The following is a 13,309-nucleotide window of genomic DNA, read 5'->3' as shown; positions in this document are numbered from 1 at the left end:
CCCATCCTCTGTTATGTCAGTCCCACCTGGATATCTGCCCACCCCAAATTCTATAACTCCCTCCAGATCCTTGAGCTTCATGCACTCCTCCTCGCCTTCCATATACGCCTCCCATCCCCCACGCGGATCCTCTATGACCTCATTCCTTTCCACCATCTCCTCCTTTTCTTCGAACATGTCTGCATACTCTACACCTCCTGCCGCCTTGATCCCCCTCACCCCCTGGTTGCTCCTCTCCTCTCCCATCCCCACCCCCTACCACGCCCTCACTGTTGTGTCGCCTCTACCCTCCATCTCTACACCCTTCATCTCCTTTCCCAAGGTGGCTTCCATCAACTCCACCTCCTGGATGATGCCCTCTCTCCCTCCATTTATCCCTCCTGTCAACTCTGATCCCCCCCCTCCTTTCCTCCATCCTATCCCTGGGCTCCCTCTTGCCCCCTTCCATCCTGTGTTTCTGCCTGTCTAATCTCTCCCTACCTCTCTTATTGAAATTTTGAATTATCGTGATAGCTTATTGAAAATGGATGCGGCCATATACTGCACACCTCTATGGACAAGTGTTACGAAGTGCGATCCAAATGCGCATTGGATATCTGCCGAATATTAACTGTCTGTAAACTGCTAATTCTTGAGAATGAGCTGATATTGTCAACAAGAAAGAACAGTAATATATATATATATATATATATATATATATATATATATATATATATATATATATATATATATATATATATATATATATGGTGTTACAAAAAGGTACGGCCAAACTGGCCAAACTTTCAGGAAACATTCCTCACACAGAAATAAAGAAAAGATGTTATGTGGACATGTGTCCGGAAACGCTTAATTTCCATGTTAGAGCTCATTTTAGTTTGTTCTTCCACCTACGCTCAATGGAGCACGTTATCATGATTTTATACGGTATACTCTATCTGTGCTGTAGAACATGTGCCTTTACAAGTACGACACAACATGTGGTTCAAAAATGGTTCAAATGGCTCTGAGCACTATGGGACTCAACTGCTGTGGTCATCAGTCCCCTAGAACTTAGAACTACTTAAACCTAACTAACCTAAGGACATCACACACATCCATGCCCGAGGCAGGATTCGAACCTGCGACCGTAGCAGTCGCACGGTTCCGGACTGCGCGCCTAGAACCGCGAGACCACCGCGGCCGGCCAACATGTGGTTCATGCACGATGGAGCTCCTGCACAATTAAGTCGAAGTGTTCGTATGCTTCTCAACAACAGATTCGGTGACCGATGGGTTGGTAGAGTCGGACCAATTCCATGGCCTCCACGACCTCCTGACCTCAACCCTCTTGACTTTCATTTATGGGGGCATTTGAATGCTCTTGTCTACGCTACCCCGGTACCAAATGTAGAGACTCTTCGTGCTCGTATTGTGGACGGCTGTGATACAATACGCCAGTCTCCAGGGCTGCATCAGCGCATCAGGGATTCCATGCGACGGAGGGTGGATGCACATTTTCTCGCTAACGGAGGACATTTTGAACATTTCCTGTAACAAAGTGTTTGAAGTCACGCTGATACGTTCTGTTGCTGTGTGTTTCCATTCCATGATTAATGTGATTTGAAGAGAAGTAATAAAATGAGCTCTAACATGGTAAGTAAGCTTTTCCGGACACATGTCCACATAACTAATTTTCTTTCTTTGTGTGTGAGGAATGTTTCCTGAAAGTTCGGCCGTACCTTTTTGTAACACCCTATATATATATATATATATATATATATATATATATATATATATATATATATATATATGTATATATATCAAAATACCCAGACTACTGAAAGGGGTAGACAAAATGTTCGCGAACTTAAACCAATTATTGCCAGATCTACCCACCTGAGCTCAAAATATCGTTTTAGAATGGGAAGATTTACCCATAAATATAATACCATAGGACATAAGTGAATGAAAATACGCAAAGTAGACGAATTTTCGTGTGGAAGGATCACGTACTTCAGATACCACTGGAGTAGTAAAAATGACAGCATTAAGTCTTTGAACAAGATCATCCATTTGAACACCTAGAATTTTAGAGCTGTTGAATTTCACTAATCAAATGGGCATTCTGTGAAATTAAGACTTCGGTTTTTGTTGAAATGTGTGTTTGAAAGTATAAAAACTGAGTCTTCCTGTGATTTAGCGTTAGTTTGTTTTCTACAAGCCTTGGACTTGTGACTGCACTATTTGAAACGGAGCAAATGTTGCACGCAGCTTTTTTTCCTACCAAGCTAGCGTCATCAGGAAACAGAAATATTTCGGAATTACCTTCAATACTAAAGGGCATACCATTTGTATAAAAAAGGATGGTCGTGGAACACGAGACAAATGTTGCGGAATAGCCCTGAAACTTGTCCCACAACTTTATTGCTTGGTGCGTCAGCGCCTTATTGTTCTGCATAATTATTTTCAACGTACGTAGCTGCAGTTGTTACATATCTTAAAAATGCTCTTTAGTGGATTGATCACATCTGAAGATGGTAACATGGGGCCGAAACCTGTAAACTGATTGTTACACATTTTAAGCGACATTAGGTAATAAATTGTTACACAAATCAAATGGAAGGTGTTTGCAGTTTCTCACAATCTACGTTATGCTGGTGGGAACGACGCGACATTCGACCGAAGAAAACACAGTGGTTTGAGTAGCGCCAATTGTCGTCCGAATCCTGCACGTTCGGTTGTTCATATCGTTTCACTGACAAGGGAATCACCACCCATGTTAATTACTGATTTTGATGAGTCTTGGGAATGCTGTAGAGATACCTGTCATGATTACCTGTACAGCAGCTTTTCATCTAACGACCCTTAGTTTCAGAGGAAACCACTGTTGAAATTTCATGCATAGCTCGAATACCTGTAATTTTAGCAGTGTAGCGCACCTGCCGAAGTTCGAGGCTGCCACGATCGCGACGCGGCTTCAGATCCAGTGTGGGTATTTTTTTTTCAGTTTCATCATGCATGGCGAATTCAAACTCATATAGCATGCAAAATTATTCAATAATAATTTTATTCGCCGTAGTAATTTCATTAATAAAACAATCGCTGCAGCAGATTTTCTTCATATCTGTATTCAGTTTGTCAGAGAATAGATTACAGAATCGTCTTATTCGCTATTGCTTGTATCACTTGGTGTGGTACAGCAGAATTCTGGATGGCATTTGTCATAGAAACAACCGGAAGAAATTCGTAGAGCGCCACGGACATTTAATGAAAGCTACTTGCTGGCTCACGAATTATCCAGAAGCGATACCGGAGAATATCGTTTAAACTTGAGCAGATCACTTCGATGCTTACCACGAGTACTTCATTATTCGTGTAAGAGCGGTTGTAGAATACTGGCGCAGAATTTTAATGTAGATAGATCAGAAAATGTTTTGCGTCACCCCGGCTCCCTCAACTCCTGAAGATAGACGACTGTGGATATTCTATCGCAGACATAGTCCCTTTGACTGTTCAAAGACGTCACGAAACCCGTACAAAGATGTAAATAACCAAGCATTACCAGCACCTGTTATACGGAGGGGGGTCCGACAGCCGATCAGTTCCAGTCATTCCACCAGGAGGGAGGTACACAGCTCGTGTTGTCTGAAGTTCAGAAATGCCTAGACGATCAATACCGCGGTTAGATCGCGTCCGCCTTGTTACTTTGTGCCATGAAGGGCTCTCAACAAGTGGTCAGGCGTCTTGGAATGAACCGAAGCGATGTTGTTCGGACACGGAAATGTCGATGACATGCCTCGCTCAGACCACGCAAGGGCTTCTACAAAAATGGTTCAAATGGCTCTGAGCACTATGGGACTTAACAACTATGGTGATCAGTCCCCTAGAACTTGGAACTACTTAAACATAACTAACCTAAGGACATCACACAACACCCAGTCATCACGAGGCAGAGAAGGGCTACCACAGCAGTGGATGACCGCTACCTACGGATTATGGCTCGGAGGAACCCTGACAGCAACGCCACCTTGTTGAATAATGCTTTTCATACAACCACAGGACGTCGTGTACGGCTCAAACTGTGCGCAACAGACTGCATGATGAGCAACTTCAGTCACGACTTCCATGACGAGATCCATCTTTGCAACCACGACACCACGCAGCGCAGGGCAGATGGGCCCAACAATATGCAGAGTAGACCGCTCAGGATTGGCATCACGTTCCCTTCACCGATGAGTGTGTCATATGTCTTCAACCAGACCATGCGACGGAGGGCGGATGCATGTATCCTCGCTAACGGAGGACATTGTGTTTGGAGGCAAACCAGTCAGGCTGAAATCCTTAGACACAGTGTTCAGCGAGTGCAGTAACGTAGAGGTTCCCTGATGTTTTGGGGTGGCATTATGTGGGGCCGACGTACGCCGCTGGTGGTCATGGAAGGCGCCGTAACGGCTATACGATACGTGAATGCCAACCACATCGGCAGCATATTGGCGAGGCATTCGTCTTCACGGATGACAATTCTCGCTTCCATCGAGCACATTTTGTGAATGACTTCCTTCAGGGTAATGACATCGCTCAACTAGAGTGGCCAGCATGATCTCCAGACATGAGCCCTATCGAACATGCCTGGGATAGATTGAAAACGGCTGTTTATGGACGACGTGACCCACCAACCACTGTGAGGGATCTACGCCGAATCGCCGTTGAGGAGTGGGACAATCTGGACCAACAGCGCCTTGGTGAACTTGTGTATAGTACACCACGATGAATACAGGCGTGCGTCAACCCAAGAAGACGTACTACTGGATATTGGAGGAACCGGTGTGTACAGCAATCTGGACCACCACCTCTGAAGGTCTCGCTGTATGGTGGTACAACATGCAATGTGTGGTTTTCATGAACAATAAAGAGGGTGTAAATGATGTTTATGTTGACCTCTGGTCCAATTTTCTGGACAGCTTCCGGAACTCTCGGAACCAAGTTGACTCAAAGCTTTTTTTGATGTGTGTATTTTTATGGAATCTACAGTTGAATCGACTTCTCTGAAAGTCTTTAGCAAGTTGGGGGAATTTCGATTTTTTTGTGTGAAAATTGTAGCCTGACTAAAAATAAACATCACAGGATTTGCCGAAGTGGAGTACATTTGGGTAAGATAATTTTTGCGGCGTAGGGTTCGCTTTTCTTTCATCTCGAAGATTCGATCGTTAAGTGTCTGATCAGTCAGCCCTCGGCACATACCAGGCTAACGTTATCCAGATATTTAGCGTTTCCAATACGAACCACAAACGCAATACACTTTTCAAGAAAGTTTTCCGTAATCATTGCTATACTAATGAAATTGTTACAGCAGAAGTGACTATTTTTGAATAAGTTTCTGTAACATACAGTGTTTAATCATATTCTTTACGATGAATTAGAAGTAAACTGCATATGGTGGATTTGAACCTGTATCGTTAGCAATGACAGGAATGAAACTAAGCTGCTTACGATTGTTATAGGTCATACACATAGAACCTAAGCATCGGTTTTCTCGGAAATTGTGGGCCGTCGCATGAAGAGCCGTAAGAAGGTAGGGAGTAGAGGTCACTTTACAAGAGTCATCAAAACCCGTTATTAATAGGTCACATCTTCCTCTTGCGAGACCGCGCAGTTACTGGGCGCACTAAATTGAAAAGATTGCTCGCCTTCGGGCCGATGTCGGTTGTCGGTGGGATGCTCTAATGCCTTTGCCCTAAGTGCTGCTCAAATAATTTTGATATATCGATATTTTCCGCAACAATATGGATATGAAATTATAATGAAATGAATAATCCCTAGCTGCATACAGGCGTAGATATAAGTCAACGGGGACAGTTGAAAATGTGTGCCCCGACCGGTACTCGAACCTGGGATCTCCTGCTTATATGGCAGTCCCGGTCGGGGCAGACAGTTTCAGCAGTCCACGTTGACTTATATCAACGCCTGTATGCAGCTACGGGTATTCATTTCACTGTAATTTCATTCTAACGAGCTGTATGGTCACCGATGATATCTGTTCCTTCCTTCAGACATGTCCGAAAGAACATAAACCATCTTCATATACAAGTATCGATATGTATCGGCAATAATTTTTCACCAGTACACCGATATCTCTATATCGACAGGCTAACACTGAGTGCCGATATTTTTATTTTACATTACACTTTTTTTTCAATTTGCGATAAATATTTGAAGTAGTTATTTTGGAACTATAGTAGAACATAATTTTACTTGCACTGTGTGAAGGAGCCTTACTGTTTGTTGAACGTTCGTCACGTCCATTCTTTCTCTTTGGCTGTGTGAAGCAAGTATAGGTAGCACAAAATAAATCCAATTACACAGGTGAGGGGTGCGGGGGGGGGGGGGGGGGGTGGGGGGGGCGATGCCGGTGTAAATATTGTAACACGATAGCCCATGTAAAGAAACAGCAAACAAATTGCGTTAACCACTATTTTTAACGCAACTAGCGTGCTATTTCTTCGCATTGGCATTCTTGAAAACAGTCGCTAAAATTGATGCACAAAAATTTAAATGACAAGATTCGTCTTTGCGGAGAGATGTGAAGGGTGATGCTGATCTACTAATCGGTGCTCGGCGCTGGTAATAGCAACTTCAACGTTTGGCTTCACCACGCAAGTTGCTGGCGTGTGCAGAAATGAAAAAAAAAAAGGAAATCGACGTCAAGTGTTCCAGACAAGACCAATATGTGAGGAAACTGAACGACGGACCAATCGGGCACCTTTCATTGTGCCACATCTGTTAGCAAAGTGGTTATCGCCAAGCGTGAACGCGCATCGTTTCCTTTCAATTCTTGCTCTGAGAGGGATCAGCAGACTGGTATCTTGCTGATGTTCAGAATATGCAGTGTGTTACAAAAAGGTGCGGCCAAACTTTCAGGAAAGATTCCTTACACACAAATAACGAAAAGATGTTATGTAGGCATGTGTCCGGAAACGCTTAATTTCCACGTTAGAGCTTATTTTAGTTTCGTCAGTATGTACTGTACTTCCTCGATTCACCGCCAGTTGGCCCAATTGAAGGAAGGTAATGTTGACTTGGTGCTTATGTTGACATGCGACTCATTGCTCTACAGTACTAGCATCACGCACATCAGTATGTAGCATTAACAGGTTAGTGTTCATCACGAACGTGGTTTTGCAGTCAGTGCAATGTTTGCAAACGCGGAGTTGGCAGATGCCCATTTGATGTATGGATTAGGACGGGGCAATAGCCGTGGCGCGGTACGTTTGTATCGAGACAGATTTCCAGAACGAAGGTGTGCCGACATGAAGACGTTCGAAGCAATTGATCGGCGCCTTAGGGAGCACGGAACATTCCAGCCTATGACTCGTGACTGGGGAAGACCTAGATCGACGAGGATACCTGCAATGGACGAGGCAATTCTTCGTGCAGTTGACGATAACCCTAATGTCAGCGTCAGAGAACTTACTGCTGTACAAGGTAATGTTGACCACGTCACTGTATGGAGAGTGCTACGGGAGAACCAGTTGTTTCCGTACCATGTGCAGCGTGTGCCGGCACTATCAGCAGCTGATTGGCCTCTACGGGTACACATCCGCGATTGGTTCATCCAACAATGTGTCAATCCTCATTTCAGTGCAAATGTTCTCTTTACGGATGAGGCTTCATTCCAACGTGATCAAATTGTAAATTTTCACAAGCAACATGTGTGGACTGACGAGCATCCGCACGCAATTGTGCAATCACGTCATCAACACAGATTTTCTGTGAACGTTTGGGCAGGCATTGTTGGTAATGTCTCGATTGGGCCCCATTTTCTTCCACCTACGCTCAATGGAGCACGTTATCATGATTTCATACGGGATACTCTACCTGTGCTGCTAGAACATGTGCCTTTACAAGTACGACACAACATGTGGTTCATGCACGAAGGGGCTCCTGCACATTTCAGTCGAAGTGTTCGTACGCTTCTCAACAACAGATTCGGTGACCGATGGATTGGTAGAGGCGGACCAATTCCATGGCCTCCGCGCTCTCCTGACCTCAACCCTCTTGACTCTCATTTATGGGGTCATTTGAAATCTCTTGTCTACGCAACCCCGGTACCAAATGTATTGTGGACGGCTGTGATACAATACGCCATTCTCCAGGGCTGCATCAGCGCATCAGGGATTCCTTGCGACGGAGGGTGGATGCATGTATCCTCGCTAACGGAGGACATTTTGAACATTTCCTGTAACAAAGTGTTTGAAGTCACGCTGGTACGCTCTGTTGCTGCCTGTTTCCATTCTAGGATTAATGAGATTGGAAGAGAAGTAGTAAAATGAGCTCTAACATGGAAAGTAAGCGTTTCCGGACACATGTCCACATAACATGTTTTCTTTCTTTGTGTGTGAAGAATGTTTCCTGAAAGTTTGGTCGTACCTTTTTGTAACAACCTGTATGCAGACAATGTGCAGACGTATTCTTCTCTTTTCCTTTTCTTTCCCGTCGATGTACTGCCATGTCGATACATTTTTCGATGTATCGAGGTCAGACAATGATACTTTCTTACATATCGGGACATCGCATTTCCGATATTTTTAAAAGTATCAGCAGTCCGTAGCGCAAGTCAGTTCAGCGGTCGGAGAAGCCAGGGACGTTCTGCCCTTAGCAGGACAATTAGTACTATAACACAGATCAACCTTCGAGATGTAGACAGCTGTGAGCTGTAATTCTAGTGTCAAGCAGATGTGGTAACGACAGGACATCTGCTTCAGACTGCAAGACCCAAACTAACCTATAGATAGCAAGCTATCCTCTCTTATAGCGGAGCTGTGACGTCCTTGAGCCAAAGTAACCTGTAGATATTAAGATTCCCTCTGTTATGGCGGAGCTGTGACGTCCTTGGCTAACACGTACGTCCGTCTAGGGTCGCTTTTACAATCTCTGGATTTGCACGCGACTGACGTACGGTACCCACGTAACGTCGCAATAGCGTAGGTTGTCCGCCACTACAAGGCCTCTTCCTGCATCGTCTTCGATGTTGCTGCCTACCTCTGCGTCTGTCCGCGCTACAATTTACAGTGGCTTCCTGCATGCCTGAGGATTCGAGGACACATTCACGTTGCGGAGTGCTGCTCGATGCAGTTTGCTGGACACGAGGCAGCAAAGTCTTCTGACCGATAAAAGCTCACAACATATTAGTCACACCGTGAAGCAACCTGCTGGTCACTTTGGCTGGTCGGTTGATTTGGGTGACAGGATCAAACAGCGAGATCATTGAGGTGTCAGGTCAGAGGGGTGTTCTGAACACAATTTCGACACAAAGCAGCTCAATAGGCTGTGGAGTGGAAGGGGTAGGCTAGCAATAGAACCATTGACTAGACACTCATTTATTGAACACATAAGTCAGGTACTACCCAAAAAGAACAATCAGTCCAAATTACAAAATAATGTTCTTTTCCTTTAAGTCACTCAAACAATGAAACAGGAAAATAGCAATCATTTAACTGAAAGCCTTTTAAGAAAGCAAGACTAGAAAATTTGAATGATTAGTTAAAATCATTTTCAAACAGGCTCTGACCGAGCACATATTTTAAAACGAAATTCTTCCTTTAAGGAACCAGCAGTCTAAATTAATTACATAACCCTCAACACCCATATTACATCAATGACTTTTAAGATTAAACAGTAATATATAACATCAGAGAGCTGCAGTCCCAAATTTTAAGCAGTACGTTTCAGATGGACTGCACTGCAACAGTACAATACAAGTCCCTCAGAGGATCTCCCCACACAGGAAGTTATTTCCGCAATCGACAAAATATCAACATCATTCCATGTACAGACTTAAAAGCTCTCTTAAGTTTGGTACAGTTAATTCCCTTTCAACATAACATACATCACAAGTCTAGCCCTAGGACGGCACCGACACCCCGCAATTTAGCACGCGAAAAATTACAGCGATGCACTCAACACGTATCGTTACACAATCCAAGAACAGAGAGCCGGCTCCCCAATAGCGGAACATTTAACGACGCGCAGCGTGCAGGTTTGCGGGATGCTGATCTCGCCCTTAACCTCAACACCAGTTCAAATACTAGTCAGCCTACAGTCTTGAACCGCCATACACATTCCTTTAGTTACTGCATAGAAAGCCAATGTGATAGGCGAACAGACCAGCATATGATAAAAGCTTAAGCAATTTCCTTACTAGACAACCCTTATGAATAGTAGCCGTAATTTTTTTAAACGTAAGCATACCCAGAATCAAAAGACAAACAACGCCAATCATAAGGACAGTAGCACATAAGCAAGTAGCAATGGTAACTTATGCTTAGATTGGCTACAAATCAGCGCGTGATTTAACACACCAGAGAATAGTCTTTACAATATAACCAGCAATACAATACCAAATTACTCACACGTGTACTCCCCCATGATTTCGATTCGCAAAGCCATAGACACAACGTGGAGAGCGTATCACTTAGATCAACATAATGGTGCTCCCTCAGTTACCCCAACTGACTCCCTTAGTTGTACAGCAAAAAACCAGGCCTAATGAAACCACCACAGTTTTCGCCTCTAAATTGTCACAAATGTAATTTTACATCACCAGTTCCCGTATAGTCAACAAAAGCGCCTGATTTCCACCCGTTTATCACGGCAGGCGGCAACATCGTACGGAAAAGAGCGTAGACACAAGCTCTTACCAATTCTCTTCTCCGAAAGCAGCCACCACAACTCTGGAGAACCACTGGGACATCCAGTGCCAAAATCGTTACTCCTTCACACAAAGTACAGGGCGCCCGCTTCCCGCTGCTTGCTACGGCGCCTTCCGTTCAGAGCCAACTTGTATATCTCCATGCGATAGGTCCGGTCCCACACTCGCTGCGTCAACCCGACAACCGCCTCCCACCACGTCCCGGAGCACACCCCCCACAGGACCTCGCCTCGTTACTCCTCGTGTAGGCCCCAGAGGGCGCTGCTTACCGCCCTGACCGTGGCAGGAAACATAAACCACCAGAGTTGCACTATTGATATGAGCCGCCACGGCTCAATCATCTGTCCCATTACATTAAAAAAGGATGGGTTAGGAAGTTGGCCGATCTCTTTCAAAGGAAACATCCCAGCATTTTGCCTGAAACGATTTAAGGATATCACGGAAAACCAAAATCGTGATGGCCGCCGCGTGTTTGAACCGTCCTGCCCCCAAATGCAAGTCCAGCATGCTAACCACAGCGCCATCTCGCTCGGTTCAGGTCGCTCTGGAGCGCTGCGGCTGGTGTAGAAGCGATGGCGGTTATCGGTGAAACAACTAGTTTCCGCTTATAACGGTTTCTTTCAGCGCCATTTTAATCAGCGTTAAAACTGCTCAAAATTATCGATTTCTTATAAAGCAGATCTGCAGTTTTTTCTACTTTTATTATTTCCTGTAGTAAACATAGAAATCGAACAAAGATTGAATATTTCTGACTCCCTCAGTTTCAAGGTGCATAGAATCATAATATTAAATTAAATATGCAAATAAAAGAAAAGAGTCCATCCATCCTGTTCACTGCTTTTCTCGAAAAGTCATAAGCTATTAAATACTACAAAAAGCTCACCAGTTTTAGTTCATTTTCTTGAAATTCTGCTCACTACCCATGTATTTAATCGAGGATAGTAGCACCATTTATAGGGTGACCAGACGTCCGGATTAATCCGGACATGTACTCCTTTTTAGCTCTATGTCCGGGGACCGGGCGGATTTTCACAGTCCCGGCTTTTTCGTAAAAGTGAGGGTAATGCAGTTAAATTTACAATTCGTTCCGTTCTATTGCTCTTTTCTTAAATACTCTAACTATTGGCACAGCCTTCGTGATAAACACGCACGAAGGCGGTGTTAGTAGATGGCACCAGGATAGTCGATGTTATCGTTGATCGACCTATAAGCGATTTCAAATATCGATTATTTAAAATTTTCGTTTCGTATCTTCGCTTTGTATCGGCTTGGCTTCCTGTAGTGCACGTGTGATTTGTGAGTGTAATTTTTAACCGAGTGAGTTACGTAAAATATTTGGCTATGCCTATACGAGAGTGTACATTTCCTGATGTCCTTTCCTGCAAATATCCAGCTTTCAAGGAACGGAGAAATGAATTTGAAGCGGAGTGTAAGATATGTGGAGCTGGAACGTACTTCTCAGTGGCCAATAAAGGTGAGAAATAACTCGACAGATTATCTGTCATGGTTTTATTTCATTGTTTCATAGTCATTAAATTTATTTGTATTCGGAAGGTTAAAGTGCAGTTTACATGTCGTTAGCTGCTGCTTCAATTGTATACGTTGGTAGCGGTACGTCGAATGAAGGGAGGTGAATGGTCTTTCGTTTTTCGCTTTGTAAACAATTCCGTGTTGTTGGCATAACAAAACAATTGGCGCCACACTGTCACCACAATCAATGTTTTTAATTTTTTTTATATTGCTCAGTTAACCACCGCCAGACCATCAGTAACAATTAACTACTAATTTTACCGGTAATTCCCTTCAGTCACGTGACTTGTCCAAAGCTGACGTGTGGTATCCTCATCTGCAGTTGACCCGTTTGGTGTGTCCTCTTTTTTTTTCTTCCTTTGTCCTCCTTTTCGAGGCTGTTTGTCGTCCTTTTTAAACAATTGCATCTGGTCACCCTAACCAGTTGGGCATTACGAGTAGTCAGCGTGAAAATGTAAAAACTTAGGTTAATTTGTCCGTTTTCAAAAGCTACAAGCAGGAAAAGGCACATAATGTAGACATAGGCAATATATCAACCAATTTCCATTTTTATTGTAAACTATGAATGAATTGTTCAGTTTCAAATTTCCCCCTTATACTGTATGACGTCGTAAGTTCATTCACGCTCCTCCCGTTTTTAAGCTTTTAAAGTAAATGGAGCATGATGTTTCATTGAAGCCGCACTTCATAGACAACTTACGTCCAACGACGCCACAGACACTACCATACAGAATAGATGTGGCGAGTCATAGCAAACTGCCTGTAGGAGCATGCAGTAGGCCACGCCACGTGGTAACAGGTACGTTATAGTCTCAAGAATTATTATGCCATGCGTTTGTTGCTCATTTTTGTCCGTATTGTTATTAAAATAGCACTGGTCACTTTTCTCGATTTCTACAATAACACCGTGTTTCAAAGGAAAGGAAATTTTATAAACAAAAATTACTCGTTTCTTCTTTTTAAGGAAGTGTATTTAAAAACCAACAATTATTACACCACTGCTATTGCTAACTGATGTTTCGATTTTTAATGCGGTTATTAGTAAGCAATTCAAAGCACCTGGTATAACCGAGACAAAACAACTACCGA

Source organism: Schistocerca gregaria, chromosome 9 (assembly GCF_023897955.1).
Source record: "Schistocerca gregaria isolate iqSchGreg1 chromosome 9, iqSchGreg1.2, whole genome shotgun sequence".
NCBI lineage: Eukaryota > Metazoa > Arthropoda > Insecta > Orthoptera > Acrididae > Schistocerca > Schistocerca gregaria.
The sequence above is the reverse complement of the archived record's forward strand: the minus strand, read 5'-3'. Positions refer to the sequence as shown.